The sequence below is a fragment of the Heterodontus francisci genome, chromosome 33, assembly GCF_036365525.1.
Source record: "Heterodontus francisci isolate sHetFra1 chromosome 33, sHetFra1.hap1, whole genome shotgun sequence".
Classification (NCBI taxonomy): domain Eukaryota; kingdom Metazoa; phylum Chordata; class Chondrichthyes; order Heterodontiformes; family Heterodontidae; genus Heterodontus; species Heterodontus francisci.
This window is the reverse complement of record NC_090403.1, coordinates 25,154,769-25,171,741: the sequence shown is the minus strand read 5'-3', so window position 1 is coordinate 25,171,741 and position 16,973 is coordinate 25,154,769.

Sequence of the window (16,973 nt, the reverse complement as noted above, 5' to 3'; positions counted from 1 at the left end):
TAATTCCGAGGCTTATATTTTTTATTAGAACAGATTTCACACGCCATGCTTCATGAATCCCTTTATTTACAACATTCTGCACATAAGATTGAATTTTTCGAGGAGGTGACTAGATGTGTTGATGAGGGTAAAGCAGTAGATTTAGTATACGTGGTTTTCAGTAAGGCTTTTGATCAGGTCCTGCATGGGAGATTGTTAAAAAGGTAAGAGCCCATGGGATCCAGGGCAATTTGGCAAATTGGATCCAAAATTGGCTCAGTGGAAGGAGGCAGAGGGTAATGGTCGAGGGTTGTTTTTGCGATTGGAAGCCTGTGACCAGTGGTGTACCACAGAGATCAGTGCTAGGACCCTTGCTGTTTGTAGTGTACATTAATGATTTAGATGTGAATATAGGAGGTATAATCAGTAGGTTCACACATGACACGAAAATTGGTGGTGTCGTAAATAGTGAGGAGGAAATCCTTAGATTACAGGGAGATATAGACGGGCTGGTAAGATGGGCAGAGCAGTGGCAAATGGAATTTCATCCTAAAAAGTATGAGGTGATGCATTTTGGGAGTACTAACGAGGCAAGGGAATATACAATGGATGGTAGGACCCTAGGAAGTACAGAAGGCCAGAAGGCTCTTGGTGTACTTGTCCATAGATCACTGAAGGCAGCAGCACAGGTAGATAAGGTGGTTAGGAAGGCATATGGGATACTTGCCTTTATTAGCCGAGGCACAGAATATAAGAGCAGGGAGGTTATGATGGAGCTATATAAAATGCTAGTTAGGCCACAGCTGGAGTACTGTGTACAGTTCTGGTCACCACACTATAGGAAGGATGTGATTGCACTGGAGAGGGTGCAGAGGAGATTCACCAGGATGTTGCCTGGGCTGGAGCATTTCAGCTATGAAGAGAGACTGAAAAGGCTATGGGTGATTTCCTTAGAGCAGAGAAGGCTGAGGGGGGGGGGACATGATTGAGGAGTACAAGATTATGAGGGGCATTGATAGGTTAGATAGGAAGAAACGTTTTCCTTTAGCGGAGGGGTCAAGAACCAGTGGGCATAGATTTAGGGTAAGGGGCAGGAGGTTTAGGGGGGATTTTAGGAAAAATGCTTTCACCCAGAGGGTGGTTGGAATCTGGAACGCACCGCCTGAAGAGGTGGTGGAGGCAGAAACCCGCACAAAATTTAAGAAGTATTTAGATGAGCAGACAAGGCTACGGGCCAAGTGCAGGAATATGGGATTAGAGTAGTTGGGTGCAGGATGGCCGGCACAGACATGATGGGCCGAAGGGCCTGTTTCTGTGCTGTATGACTCTATGACTGTATAAGTTGTTCAGTTTCAAGAGAGCAGCACGAAGCTACTCTTTAAATCCCAATTCCCAGTCTGTGCTGTATCAGATCCATTCGAAGATGGAAAGAGTTTAAACAAATGAACCACATTGTTGCAGTAGATGTACATAACCGATTGCTATTGCCAAACAACAGAGTTCTTACATAATGGCAATTGTCGGGGGAAGAGCAATGAACATGAGGAAGTGGGAACACATACAGCCTGTTCCCCTGCACCCTGCCTTCTCCCATTACTGAGCAGAATGTTTTCCTATTCCTTTCAATCAATCCTTTGTTCCATGGCACTCAGTGCACTTCCAAAGCAATTCACTATGTGAAGTACATTTCAACGTGTTACACAAATACCACTATATCTTCCAGCTCTTCTCTCCATCTCATTTTCAAAGTTAAAAGAAAGACCATTAGCAATAACAACAATTTGCATTTATAGAGCACCTTTAATGTAGTAAAACATCATTAACCTCATTGAGTTTATGGCATCTAGTAAAGTGTGTTCAATTTTTTATTATTGCAAAACTAGGGTAAATTTTTATATCTTGTAATACAGGCACCCCACAACTGAAAAGGATGAAAAAAAAATGAGGTAGATCAGGATGTAGCAATTATGTGATGTTAAGCTTGGGTTTTAAAAGGTTACCAGTGGGAGAGAAGAGTGAAGGGTTCAAGTTACCAAGGAACAAGCTCCTGGGCTAATGGTAGTCAAGCTTGTAGTAGGAGAGGAAAACTACCAACGTGGCCTTATTGTATTTTTACACTCATTAACATTTATCTCATCTGCAATAATGAGAAAAAAAGAACCACATGGTGTTGTACTGAGGCATCCAGAATAGGTTCTACCCCTGGTCTTTGCTGAGTTAGATGATCTCAGCAAGAGCAGACGTCAATTCACTACAATGGTCCAGTAATAGAGAAAGTGAAAAGTCCACCAGTCATTCCTGTTTCTGATCACTGGAGCAATGAAGTTCCTGTGATTCTTCTGGAAGTCTGTGTATGCGGATGCTGGGTAGGGGTAGCTAGGCTTCAGCTGTGGTGTTACTTGAGTCAAACGCTGTCAAGACTGTCGTATGAAGTAAGATGAGGTACGAAAGGGTTCCTGGAGAACTATCCTCTAGTATGTGTCACTGTCTTAAAAGGAGGAAGAGAAACATTCTTTACAGGAAGTAAAATGTATTGCAAATTGCCACAAGAATTATTTTTCTATCCTGATCGCTCTAATTACGTAGATAAGTAATTACATGCAATGTAAACATCCATTTGGCCCAAATAGTCTGTCCAAGTGTTTATACGCTACAAAATCCACCTTAAAGAATTGATCTTATATACAGTCCCAGTCTCATCTTTCGCCCTCAGATCTTCTGCTTGTTTTCTAATTTCAACAAATATCTAGAGGATATAGATAACAAAAATTAGTTGAACAGAAATAATACACCTTCTTCAGAACAATGGTGGAAAATAACTTCGACATTCACAATGTCCACTGCTCCGCAAAGTTACTCAACCCTAAGACCCATTAGTCTATGTATCTTTAAATACATTGTCTGAATTATGTTATGACTCAGGAAAATGTGTAACATTTGTACAATAAAATGTGAGTTAAAAAGAAAGCTCTTGCTAATGCAGCAATGTCCCTAATTAGTCACTGACTGACCCAAGTCAGATCAAAAACATTCGTCAATCTTGTGCTCATCTCAAACCCGAACGCCTGAATTTGTTTGTCCTGGGACAACTTGTGATGTGCAACATTTCTGGGTCTTGAGCAACCTAACCAGTAATCCTTAAAGGGGGTTGTTGGAGGCTGCTTAAAAAAAAAGCCCCAAAACTTCCAAAACATTGTTTTTGTGGTGTCAAAAGCAGCATGAATGCTCCTTTGGGCTGCGCAAAGCAACAGCAGACTGCTACTGACCCACTTTCACTTACACCTCCCCCCGCCATCCTTTGAAATTGACCCACTTCCAGCATCCACAGCTCCCCTCATTTACTCTGAGGAGTCCTGAAGATGAATTTACTTCAGTCCTTGAGCCTCTCTGTTCCGGCGCACCATCGACGCGTAATGGCGGAATCACAACTAGTTTTGCAGCGCTGAGAAATTTAGGCCCCAATATCTTTTTTTTTCTTTTTAAAGTCAGATAAGGGTTGTCATAGAATTTTGCAGTTAGGCCTTATCACAAAATGATGTTAAAACGTAGTGGTTAGTTACTCAAAATGATGTGACTCAATCTAAGTGGGAGTTATGAATAGTGACTTCTACTGAATGGAAATGGCGCAGATTAGGAGGATTTGCTATCATGGGATCTTAACACCTGCAGTAATGGATGCTGTGCAGCTGTAAATTCGGATGACTTGAGACGTCTTTTTTATAATCCATAGGAAATAATATAATTGTCTTTTTCAAATCAGATAGAAATATCTGAACAATGCAAAGTTTCCCATTTCAGGTATCCAGTAGCACAGCCAACTGAATAGCAAAGCTCCCTTCACTCTTCCAAACAATGATCCTTCTGCTCCAACATCATACTGATGTGACATTTCTCCATTCTCCACATCAGACACTCTGGATGAGAAACTCGCACCACCCATTTTTTTGGGCACATTGACTGCCCTTAGTGTTCCAAAAATGCATCTGTGGAATGCACACACTTGTGATGCGAAGCATGTTGGACGTGATCTTGGTGCAACCATTAGTACGCAAAGTGAATTTGCACCAGAGGTATGCAGAGCAGGCATATAGTGATGTCAATCAGCATGCAACGCTGATTTGATGCCATCACTGCCGTTTGGCAGCTCAATGATCCAGCTGACTCCCTCTCTTCAGCCGACACAGCTGAACGCATGTTAAGCTGCAGGATGGGTTCCCCCATCAGCGCTATTTAAAGGGATCATCAACTACTTACAGGTTAGTTACTGGTTGATTTCTTCTGGGGTGTTGCTACAATTCTACAATTTTTTGGTGCTTTCCATAGTTGTTTCAAGTTTCAAAAATCTACATCGACCTGAAACGTTACCTCTGTTTCTCTCTCCAGATGTTGCCAGATCTCAATATGTCCAGCACTTTGTTTTTATTTCAAAACTCTACAGGTGGCAGGTGCTGAAGTACTTTTAACTGACTTCAATGCTTCCACACAGACCAGTTTCTGCCAGACATGGGTGCACTAACATCCTTCCCCTTGGAATCGACCACAACTAGGAGAATGGGCAGTGGCCACACAGAGCAGGACAACCTACTAGAAGAGAGAGGAGGAGGAAAGGGAGAAGCGCTCTCAGTAGGTGGCCTTATCCACCCAGGATATTCAGGGAACAATTCTCTGGCACAGTGGAGCAGTGGTTAGGGCGGCACAGTGGCGCAGTGGTTAGCACCACAGCCTCACAGCTCCAGGGACCCGAGTTCAATTCTGGGTACTGCCTGTGCGGAGTTTGCAAATCCTCCCTGTGACCACATGGGTTTTCGCCGGGTGCTCCGGTTTCCTCCCACTGCCAAAGACTTGCATGTGATAGGTAAATTGGCCATTGTAAATTGTCCCTAGTGTAGGTAGGTGGTAGGGAATATGGGATTACTGTAGGGTTAGTATAAATGGGTGGTTGTTGGTCGGCACAGACTCGGTGGGTTGAAGGGCCTGTTTCAGTGCTGTATCCCTAAATAAATCAATAAAAACATCAGTGAGGAATGATGTGCAAGATGTTTGCATTTCATTAAGGAGGTCCTTATTGAAATGTACCAATTGTCACAGGTCACAACTACAAACTCAGCATCAGAGCAGGGACCACATTGCAATGTGGCTCTGAAGGTGACCTTGGCAATGAATATCAATGCATCTGGCTCCTTCTAAGCTGGATCTGAAGATATTTGCAACATTTCACAGTTTCCCATCCACTGTTGCATAAGGGAGGCCACTGAGGTTCTCTATTCAAAGAGAGCTAAATTAATTTCATTCTCTTTTGCCAGAGATGAACATGCAGACCGAGCACAAGGGTTTGCTCAGATTGCAGGCTTCTTCGTGGTGCAGAGTGCTATTGACTGTATGCACATTGCTATGTGGGTGCCAAATGCCAATTCTACCATGCACCAAAACCGAAAGGGATTCCACTCTCTCAGTCTGCAGCTGGTGTGTGACCTTGGGCATCGAATAATGTGAGTCAATGCCCGATATCCTGGCATCGGTCATGATGCCTTCATTCTTAGTCAACGCACTGTGCCAGCTGTATTTGAGCCACCACAGCAAACCAAAATGTGGATACTGGGCGACAAGGGCTATCTGCTGAAGACAGGGCTCATGACTCTGGTTCACAACTTAGCATACTTATGCTTAGCGGACATATGAGAGTCATACTACCACAGGAAATCTGACAAAGCAGACCATTGGTGCCCTGAAGCAAAGATTCTGCTGTCTGGTCTGCGCTGGAGGAACTCTGCAGTCCTCGGCTGTCCAAGTCTCAAGATTGTGCTGGTCTGCTGCATGGTGCACAACCTCTTCATCATGAGGCAACAGCCCTTTCTACCACCTGCCAGGCAAGAAGGTGAGGAGGAGGAAGAGGAGGATGTGGATGAGGAGGAGGGAGAAGAGGAGGAAGAAGAAGGGAGGCAGCAAACTAGACAGGCCCTTTCTGCTCCAGCTATATGTGAAGAACTACTTCGAGTGCAATTCCAGTAACCTCAACCCCACTTCCCCATTCACCAACAGTCCCTCACTCCTTACCTTCCCTCTGTCACTGACCATTACATCATTTTCTTGGCACAGTCCAAAAATAAAACCCAACACAAAATAAACATTCCAAAACAAATTTATAAATTAAATCATAACATATTCCAGAAATGAAATTGGCAGGGGGATAGGCACCAGCATATAGAAGTAGAAAAGAAGAAGAATGTGTATAATGGAGCAAGAGTGTTGCATAGTACTAAAGAAGGAAGTAGAACCATATTACATAGCATCAAACTAAGAAGGACTACAAGGAATGCAAGGACAGGTTTATAATGCATGTATATAAATACACAAAGTGTGGTGAATATGGTCAGTGGCCTAACAAGCACAAATAGCTGTGTGAGAATATGATGTAACGGCAATAACAAACATGGCTTAAATATGGTGAGGACTGTGTGCTTAATATTCAAGAATACAAAGTGTTCAGAAAAGATAGGGAAGGGAAAATGAGAGATGGGTGGGCGTATTCATTAGGGAAGACACTGTAATGTTGAAAAGAGAAGATGTCTTTGAAGGAGCAAAGACAGAATCTGTTTGGTTAGAGTTCAGAAGCAAAAAGGGTATTATCATACTACTTGGGCTATTCTATAGGTCTCCAAATATATATATATATATAGAGAGAGAGAGAGAGTGAGAGTGAGAGAGAGAGAGATGTGCAAGAGCTAGAGAGTGATGATATTAGCAACTTTAATTACCCAAATATCGATTGGAATAACATTAGAGTAAAGGATAAGGAATTTCTGAAATGTGTTCAGGAGAACTTTCTTGACCACTATGATCTTGGTCCAATCCGGAAGGAGGCATTGCTGAATCTAGTCCTGGGGAATGAGCTGAGCCAAGTGGACCAATTGTCTGTAAGGGAACACTTGAGTAAGAGTGATCATCGTATCATAAGATTTAGATTAGCAATGGAGAATAGTAAGGAACAATCTAAAGTAGAACTTCTAAATTGGAAGAGGGCTAACTTCAATGGGATGAGAGGGGATCTAGTCAGGGTGAAACAGAACCAAAGATAGACAGGAAAAACTGTAATGGAACAATGGGTTATCTTTAAGGAGGAGATGTTTCAGGTACAGGCTAGGCACTTTACACCAAGAGCAAAAGGTAAGGGAACCAAAGCCAGGGCTCCTTGGATGACAAGGGCGATAGAGAATATGATGAAACAAAAAAAGAGGGTGTATGATGGATGTCAGGTGAATTCATCAAGCAAAAACCAGACCAAATACAATAAGTTGAGAGAGCAAGTGAAGAGAAACATAAAACTGACAAAAAGAGAACATGAGAATAGAATGGTAGTTAACATAAAAGGGAACCCAAAAATTTTCTACTGTCATGTAAATAGGAGCAGGTAGTAAGAGGTTGGGTGGGTCCTACTAGGGACAAAGAGGGTGATATCTGCTTAGAGGTGCAGGGCAAGGCTGGAATACTTAATGAGTACTTTATATCAGTGTTTACAATGGAAGAGGATGCTGACAAATTATCAATAGAAGTGGAGATGGTAGAGGTAATGGATGGGGTGAAAATTGATAGGAAGGATGTACTGGAAAGGCTGTCTATGCTTAGACCTTTGCTGCCAATCTTTTCTGATCAATTCAGAGAAGCACAGCAGCAAATGTGAACTAAGGAGAGAGGGAGCGTAAAAAGTAAAAGCAAGTCAAGAAGCTAGGATCAGCCAATGAGAAACTGTTAAAGACTTATGAAAAATATCAAACCCAAATAACTGATCAGGAAACCTAGGAATCAAAAACAAGTAAATCAATCAAAACATTCAAACATTTTTGTCTGTCATTTGTTTTTTCTGTAACTTTTAGAGGTCGATTTTTAAAGTGTGTCTGCCCAGGTGCAAAACTGGCATTGAAAATGAAAATTGGGCAGATTCACAAACAGGTGGCTTTTTAAAAAATGTGTTTGCAGGATGTGGACGTCACTGGCAATGCCAGCATTTATTGCCCATCCCGAATTGCCCTTGAACTGAGTGGCTTGCTAGGCCATTTCAGAGGGCATTTTTTTTAAAGAGTCAACCACATTGCTGTGGGTCTGGAATCACAGGTAAAGATGGCAGATTTCCTTCCTAAAGGACATTAGTGAACCAGATGTGTTTTTACAACAATTGACACTGGATTCGTGGACACTATTAGACCAGCCTTTAATTCCAGGTTTATTAATTGAATATGAATTTCGCCATTTGCCATGGTGGGATTCAAACTCATGTCCCCAGAGCATTAGCTTGGGCTCTGGATTACTAGTCTAGTGACATTATCACTACACCACTGCCTCCCCTCCCCACAACATCTGTTTTATGGGCTGGCAGCAAGTTGAAAATCTATCCCATAAGATGCAGAATAAGGTTTTAAACAAAGTTAAAAACAAATGTCACCATCACATGATTACATTTATTCATTCAATTCTTTCTTGTATATTTTAGTCCCTTAATTAAAGCTTTTACTTCAAGGCCTCGGTCTGTCTCAAAGGCTTAGTCTTTAATTGGACTTTTTTCGCGAGAACAGTTGAAGTTGTCAACCACATCCATGCGCTCTGTGATGTTTGCAGAATCTCCAAACATGCATCAGTATGTTTCTGCGTTATGCCCTCAAACTGTGAGGATTTTTTTTTTCTCTTTGCCTATTTGCTTTGTTTTCCCCAAAAGACATCTGAACAAACTAGAGGTTGAATTCTAGAAGTTTCATTTCAGACACATTTTGCATTTGAAGTATTAATAACCGTTCCTTATTTGCTATGAACTGCTGAATTTGACTTCACACATAGTTAGATACTACTTGTGATTCACAGAATCTGTGGTTTCTTAGTTGACATTTAGAAAGGAAAAGTTCAGTTATTTTTTGTGGAATGGTATTGTGTTTTTTCCAACTGATTTAAACCTATCTGGAAGATCAATTTGAATTTCAATTAGAATTAATGGGTCCCTTCTAATTGGTTGCTATTCCTGTCAATCATGTCAAACCCCTCCCCTCTCCATTTTGGTTCCCAAATTCAATTTGAAATGTCGGTCTCATCTAATAAAGACAGCAGACCATTTATGGGGCTGTAAGTTTTTCGGGTGCAAAAACATGGAAACTGCATAAATGATGAACCTTTGAATGCCCCCCCAAGGTCATTTTTGTTTTCTTATGTAATGTTTATTAATAAGTTATCAGCTGAAAAATTCACTAATAGTGTCATGAACACTGAATTCAGGCTATCATTTCATGTGCCACAAATCTATTGAATTCCTTCAGGGGATAATTAAATTAGTTTATGAGGGTAATCCAGCAGCTATAAAAAATTTAGGCTTTAGAAATCACCTGTTGAAGTTCCATTGAGGATCATGAAGATGATAAAATTTTATGCAATTAATGGCACATTAGCTAATAGGACTGAAAACATTCTTAGAAGGTGATGTTAAGTGAAAAAACCAATGTTTGCTAGTAGACGTCTACAGGGGTCACTCCTGAATTCACTGTTGTTCACACTGTTCATTCAGAGAAAGGGATGACTTGTGATATCATCAACTGAAAATAAGTCGAAGAAAATCTGATTATCAGGAGATTGTGGAACAGAGTTTCCTGTTGGCATAGAGGATTGTCTGGGCAAGGAACGTGGAGGAAAATCGGGCTGAGCAGATTGCTAACCCGCAGTGATTGGGCTGAGGGGATTGCTAGCCCGCAGCGATTGGGCTGAGGGGATTGCTAGCCCTCAATGATTGGGCTGAGGGGATTGCTAGCCCGCAGCGATTGGGCTGAGGGGATTGCTAGCCCGCAGCGATTGGGCTGAGGGGATTGCTAGCCCTCAATGATTGGGCTGAGGGGATTGCTAGCCCACAACAATTGGGCTGAGGGGATTGCTAGCCCGCAGCGATTGGGCTGAGGGGATTGCGAGCCCTCAATGATTGGGCTGAGGGGATTGCTAGCCCACAACAATTGGGCTGAGGGGATTGCTAGCCCGCAGCGATTGGGCTGAGGGGATCGCTAGCCCTCAATGATTGGGCTGAGGGGATTGCTAGCCCACAATGATTGGGCTGAGGGGATTGCTAGCCCGCAGCGATTGGGCTGAGGGGATTGCGAGCCCTCAATGATTGGGCTGAGGGGATTGCTAGCCCACAATGATTGGGCTGAGGGGATTGCTAGCCCGCAGCGATTGGGCTGAGGGGATTGCTAGCCCATAATGGAGGCTGCCTGATTTCATTCATTTTAATGGATGGAAGATCAGCCAAGCTATGCTCTGGGCATCTGATCCTCCTTGTCCACATTCCCTCGATGTTTTGTGTCCAGAATATCTATTATAACACCAGGATAATCTGACTTTACATGCCCAATATGTGTATTGCACAAGGGATGCCAAACTGTCATAAGGTTATATCTAATGTAAGGATTCAGATGCCATCATCTAAAATTTGATATCAGTTCCAGGTGTCACTCAGTCCTGACTACCTGTTATTTTTTCTATAGTGTAGCTTCTGGGCTCTTTTTATTGCCAAGTGTCATAGGGAAGGGGAGGTTGAGTGATGATCCCAACAAGCTCTATATAACTGATGGGTCAAGCTGTTCACCGGTTATTATTGCACGATTATTGAGTGACGAAGAGCAAGAAATATAACATGTAGATGTAAGACCATTGATCCCCTAATAACGTCTAGACTAAGGGAATACGTCTAGATGGCCACCAGTGCATCTACAATGGAGCAGTACTGCAACCACAGACATTTCAGTAAAGGACAACAGTATTTGGCTCATTGTGTCTGTGCTAGTAGCCCTCTCAGAGCTATCGACTCTAATCCCATTTTACTGCTCTTTCCCTATGGCTCTTAATATCTTTCTTCAATTAACTACCTAATTATTCTTTAAAAGTTATGATTCACTTGATTTCAAAAACCATTTATGGTAATTCATCTGTTAGTCCTTTCTTTGAGAAAAAAACAACTTCCAAACTCCCTATTTATGACGCTAGATCTAATTGTAAATTTATGCTCCTTGGTCAACATCATCAAATTTTCATGTACCTAGTGTTTTGAATGCCATAAATGTTCCAAGGTGCTTCACAATGGAGAACTGGATGGTAAGCAATAGTAAGAGTTTGGAGAAATGACCAAGAGTATGGTCACAAGCATTTCGAAGGATTTCAGGAGGCCTTTATTAGCTGGGAGAGATATTACAGGGCAGAGGGTTTTAGAGAGGGGGTTCACAACTTCCCTTCCTGGCTCCTATGTTCGCTGATATTATGAACGGTTCTCTCTCCTCAGGTACTGTCCCCCCTCTCCTTCAAGTCAGGCATCACCACCCCTCTCCTTAAAAAAAAACAACCTATGACCCCTCCGTCCTTGCAAGCTACTCCCTCATCTCGAACCTCCCTTTCCTCTCCAAAGTCCTTGAACTTGTTGTCCCCTCCCAAATCCATGCCCATCATTTTTGGAACTTCTTGTTTGAATCCCTCCAATCAGGTTTACACCCTGCCACAGTAGCGAAACGGCTATTAACAAAATCACAAAATACATCCTAGTTGACTGTGATAATGGTAAACTATCCCTCTTCATCTTCCTCGACCTGTCTGCAGCCTTTGACACGATTGACCACGAAATTATGCTCCAATGCCGTCCCGCTGTCATCCGGCACTTGCCTGGTTTCATTCTTGTCCACCCTGTCGTAGCTAGAGAATCACCGACAATGGCTTCTCTTCTTGCACCTGCACTGTTAACTCTGGTGCTCTGCCAGGATCTATTTTAGCCCCCTCCTTTTTCTCTGCTACATGCTGCCCCTCAGTATCATCTGAAATCATGGCGTCAGTTTCCATATGTATGCTGATGATACCTCTCCTCCATCTTTCTTGTCCCCCTCCTCTGTCTCTAAATTGTTTGAATGCTTGACTGACATCCAGTATTGCAAGAAAGTTCCTCCAATTAAATATTGGCAAGGCAGAGCCATTCTCTTCGGTCCCCTTCACAATTTCCATTCCTTTGTCACCGACCCCATATCTCTCCCGAACAACTGTCTAATGTTGAAACAGACTGTTTGCAACTTTAGTGTTATATCTGACCCTGAAATGAACTTCCTACCACATATCCTCACCATCACTAAGACCACCTATTCCACCTACGTAACATCACCTAATTCCACCCTGGCTTCAGCTTATCTGCTGCTGAAGCGCTCAACCATGCCTTTGTTGCCTCTAGACTTGATTATTCCAATGCACTCCTGGCTGGCCTCCCATGTTCTATCCTCCACAAACTTGAGGTCATTCGAAACTCTGTTGCCTGTGTTCTAATTCACACTAAGTCCCCTGTGCTTGCTGATCTACATTGGCTCCCAGTCAAGAATGCCTTTATTTTAAAATTTTCATCCTTGTTTTGAAATGCCTCCACAGACTCCCTCCTCCCTTTCTCTGTAATCTCCTTCAGCCTTACAACCCCTCCCCAGATCTCTCCATTCTATGATTCTTGCCTCTTGGGCATTATTGATTTTAATCACTCCACTTTTGGTGACTGTGCCATTAGCTACCTAGGTCCTAAGCTCTGGAATTCCCTCCCTATTTCTCGCTGCCTTGCTAACTCACTTTCCGCCTTTAAGATGCTCCTTAAAACCTCTTTGACTGAACCTTTTATCATCTGGCCTAATACTTCCTTTTGTGACTCGGTTTCAAATTTTGTTCTTTAATGCTCCTGTAAAGCATTTGGCATGCTTTTTTTATGTTAAATGTGCTCTATAAATGGAAGTTGTTGATATTTTGGTTGCTCAGAGTAGGGCCTGAGTCAGTTGAGTTTGCCCAAAGGATGTCCTCTTCAAATCTACAGTCATCCATTGGTGAATACCATTATGATTTAAATAAAATTATTATTGAAGATTTCTTTCAATTTCCTTTATTTTGGTCTGAGGACATTGAGAAACAATGCCAAATTGTGTTTACATTAATGTTTTTTTTTGAAGATATCTATTTAATGAAGTGCTATACATCATGATTAATTTTCAGAACTTGGTCAGAATTAGCCCCGAGTCAAAGGGCAAGATTTTCCTACAGGCTTCTGAAACTCGCCATCAGGCTCAAATGGTGGTCAGAAGCCACACTGTTCATGGGGCAGCAACACAAGTGTCCATGGTAAAGATTTTGTCAGTAGTAATTTATTCAGAAAACGTATGATTTACAAGTTCTGCATTGTGATGCACATGGGACAGATTTGGCTTCTGCTTCTCTTCATAGTTACAGTAGAATCTTGGTGACACTAAAATGAAGAAGCTTTGTCATCCAATCAGCCAAAGCATTAGCTACATTCACATTTTTCACCTTTTTTCATCAAATTCAAAAAAAATGATCATTCAACCTAGCTAATCGCTTTTTCCAGTGTGGAAAATTATTTGCTACTTTACTGGTTGAATGACATAAAGTTACTTAACATAAGAACATGAGAACTAGGAGCAGGAGTAGGCAATTCAGCCCCTCAAGCCTGCTCCGCCATTCAATACGATCATGGCTGATCTCATCTTGGCCTCAACTCCACTTTCCTGCCCATTCTCCATAACCCTTCAACCATTTCTAATTAAAAATCTGTCTATCTCCTCCTTAAATTTACCCAATGTCCCAGCATCCACCGCATTCTGGGGTAGTAAATTCCAATCTTATTTTTATGGCGTAATGGTTTAGCTAGCTGGCTACATGCTAATGCAATGTTAGCACATGGTGTAGCTAGCTCTATTCTGTCAACAAAACTAATTCACATTGGCATTGCATACTGTTTTGCTTGCTAGCTAATTCATTTGTGCTGCTCTCCATTGATATTTGTATGCTTAGCTATTATATTTGTAGGGAGAAATGTGTTTTAAATCAGACTGTGTTTTGATGGCATTAGGTTGGCTTTACAATTTATGTACAGACTAATTGCCCCCATGTACATGGCTGAGTCCAATAATTTTATCAAATGTCTGTGGTGCAACATGTTGGTGCTGATCCCTGCTCAAGTCACCAAGAACAATATTCAAAATACTCAGTAAGTAACTGTGACATACATGGTGAACACCCAATGGGTAAATGTAGATTAGAAGAAGACACCCAAAGGTTAACTGTGCAAGATAAGACATCCAATGCGAACCATGGATTAGAAGAGGACAACCAGTAGGTAACTGTGGAGTAGAAAAGAGCAACCAATGCGAATTATAGATTAGAAAAGGGCAACCAATGGGTAATGTCATGGAAATGTGCTATGTCAAATGATGATTTTTTAATCCAATGGCTGGAAAACTGAATTAAATTTTTTAAAAGGAAAAAATGAACTGATAAAAGGTGACTTTACTAGCAGCTAAGATGACAACCCTAATTTGCATTACTATATTCCACATTCCAATGCATTGAGGTGGGGACGCATTGTATGCCCAGTCCCATCAAGAACAATGACCTGGGGAATCAGAGCGAACTACCTAGCCTGCTCCCATTGGCAAGACATTAAGGCAATCACTTGGGGCATTAAACTGGTGGAGACGAACCACTCAAACCTAATCACTTGAACAATGGGGCCTTGGTTGAGAGAACGGAATTCCTAGACATGAACTGATTAAGTTGCAAAAGAAATACACACTGATAACCATCATGTTGAGCCACTGGGTGACAGGCCCACCATCTATGTGTTTAAGCTGGTGTGTTCTCTGCAGCAACAAGCCAAGCAGCTAGACACTGACAAGAGAAGACCCAAGTGGGGTCCCTCCTCCCCCTTGCCCTTTCCAGTCCACCTTACAAGCTTTGAACCCTGCCCGCTGGCCGTAACCACCTAGGCCAATTACTGCTGCAGACAGCGACTTTGTGAAGGAAATCACCAGTCTTGCTGTCTCCAGGACTACCAAATTCAGCCTGAAGCCAGCCAAGACACCAAACTCCACAGACTGTACACCCCTTTTTATTGCTCCAGACTCTAATCTGACCAATCTATCTTTCCTCACTCTGTCACCTATTTATGTGTGTGTATGGGGGTACACATGTGAGAGAAAGCTGGAGCGTAGCTTATTATTTTACTTAGATCAGTTTAAGTACAATAAAGTTAATCTCTTTCTTTGTTAAACTCAAGAAAACCTGCCCTACTGGTTCTTTTTATGATCATAGCACATAAATAGTTATAAACTCGCTGAATTGGCAAGTATATCCGCTTTAAAAAAAGAAATAAACCTGTTGTGGTCAAACAAGGAGCGGGACCAGAGGGGAGTCCTTTGACCCCTCCTCACCTGATTGTAACAGTAATTACAGAGCGTGTAAATGAACGGGTAACTGGAGTGGAAAAGACAACCAAGTTGGAAGTGCAGAGTATGTAAAGGACAGCAAATGGGTAACTGTGCAATCAATGGAATACAATCTTTATGACCATGAGTAAAAGAAAACATAAAGCTCAAAGGATGAAATTATAAATTAATTGCAAAATCCTTCCTTAATATTTGTGTTATTATAGTGTTAACATGATGATTTATTCAGCCCATTAGTACATTTATGGGAAGAAACGGGGAAGGAGAAATTTTAAAAATTGTCCAAGAAGTATAGTTTGTTAAATTTCAAATACGTTATATTTTTATTTTCTTTCTTCAGGCACCAAGAGAAAGTGAGAATCTCTGGGAAACGTGGAACAGAGATCAACACTGTTGGCTCAGAAACAGACCCAATCTAAAAACTAAAATAGTATTTATCTAGAATATATTGAAAGACTTGAATATAGCACACTCCTCCTGCAACAATTTCCTGTCACTTTGGGCTGGATTTTGTTCTCCCCCAGGAGTCGGGTTCCATGGCAGGAGGAGGGGTGGGGGGCCTGAAGATGGCTCCGGATGAGGCCCACCATGAACCTCGACACTGGGAGGGTCTGGCCCGATCCTCTTGTTGGCAGTGAGGCGCTGTGGTCACCACCCCCACCCCCCCCACCCCTTGCTGCTGGGCGACGGGACCGCAATTAAAATATTCAAATCAATAAAATGAATACATTTAAATGGACTTACCTGCGATCTTGAGGGCCCACCACAATCTTCAGCATGGCGGCCATCAACCCCGCACCTTCAAATCCCCGTCTGGGGAAACACAGCGCCACACTGATGGGGAGGGGGGAGCAGATAGGATTTTCAGTGCAGTGGGTGGGGAAATGTGGTCAAATAAACCTAATGGGTTTAGGGGATGGTGGGAAGGGTTGAACTTTAAACTTTGTGCAGTTTGCAAAGGGGTGACGTAAGATGTAAAAGGGAAGTGTTTTGGGGGTGGGGGGAAGGGAAAATAGTCAATGTAATTGTTATTGGGAGGGGGTGAGAAAGGGGCGTTATAAATTTATTTATTTAATTTTGGGGGGCAGGGGGGTGTTACTTCTTTAAAAATTTAAATGTGCCGGCAGGGATGGTTGCCCTTTAAAAACGGTGCCAGTGCCTGCGCACAGGCAGCTGACGCCATTGCAGTGATGGACAGCCAGCCTCCTCCATGTGATTGGGGTGTCAGGCCGCCCTAGCTATTTAAATGAGCTGCCGCGCGGGAGATTGCGGCGGCTCTTTGGCGTACGGCCCGCACGGGCGAGCCACCATTTTTATCCAGCCCATTGTTTCAGCATGCTACTTCAGAAATAGGAGCAACTTGCATTTATATAGCACCTTCAATGTAAATAAAAGGCGTTTCACAGAAGCATAATCAGAAAAAATGTACACTGAGACAAAGGAGATACATTTTGCAAGGAGGAATTAGGAGAGGCAATATGAATTAAATGACAATTTTAAAGCGGATGCAGGAACAGAGACCTGGAGGTGTGGGTATACAAATCTTTGTGGCAGGACAGGTTGAGAAGACTTTATAAATAGACTAAAGTCTGAAGGCACAGAAATTATGTTAAATCTTTATAAGACACTGGTTAGGCGTCAGCTGGAGTATTGTGGTCAATTTTGGGCACCACATTTTAGGAAGGCTGTCAAGGCCTCAGAGAGGCCGTGGAAGAGATTTACTAAAAT